We start from the raw sequence: 997 nt of genomic DNA on the forward strand, positions 1-997 counted from the left end.
CATGTTTCAAAATTTTGTAACAACATCTTTGGGTGTTTACCAACTAATTTTTGGTTGGTAAGTTTAACAACAAATTAAAATCGGTTGATAATATTTACCGACGAGCCTTTTAGCAACGGATTAATATAAGTTGGCATTTGGTTGGTAACTCAATTTGCCAACCAATTTGATCAATTTACCAACGAATTTTTTTGTTGGTAATTGGGGTTCCTTTTGTAGTGTATTAATTGGGATGATAATTAGGAGTGATAACAACCAAACTAGTATCCAACTAAATGGAAAAAAAAATTAAGGATTGACATATGTTATCATTTATAAAACACTATAATTAAGGGAAATATATTGTTATTTAATTGATGAAGAATTATTTTAATTCATTTTACATTTATTTATTTTTTAATTAATTTATTATTTGTTAGATATTGTTAGAAATCTAATGTTATAAATTAAAAAACTAAAAAGTATTGTTAAAGACTAGTATATTCACTCTTACATATACCATTTATTAAATTTCCAACCTATTGATATGCATAATGCACTCGCAAGTCACCAAATATGTTTAATGGCAAAGTGAAATACATATCATATACATTTAACTTGTAATTTGTTTGCTTTAATATTAAAGTCGTAATATCAACTTCAACTTAAGGCATCTTTTTATATATATATTTGAATCTAGTATGAGGAGAAAATGAAAATAGCATATTTAAAGAAGAAAAAAAATGCATCTCAAATCATATAGATTGTAGCTAATAATCAAATAAGCACATCAACCCACCACTTCCTAAAGCCTTAAGACTAAAAATATAAGGGAAACCATAATATATATATATATATATATTATATATAGTACTACATATTATTGAGAGTTGTTCATCGTCTCCTTGCACCGTAGACATGACAACTGAATTTGCCAAAAAAATAACGTAGACAAACAAAATACTTGAATAACGTAGACAAACAGATACAAATACTTGAATAACGTAGACAAACAAAA

This window comes from Solanum tuberosum, unplaced genomic scaffold (genome assembly GCF_000226075.1).
Source record: "Solanum tuberosum cultivar DM 1-3 516 R44 unplaced genomic scaffold, SolTub_3.0 scf00600, whole genome shotgun sequence".
Taxonomy (NCBI): domain Eukaryota; kingdom Viridiplantae; phylum Streptophyta; class Magnoliopsida; order Solanales; family Solanaceae; genus Solanum; species Solanum tuberosum.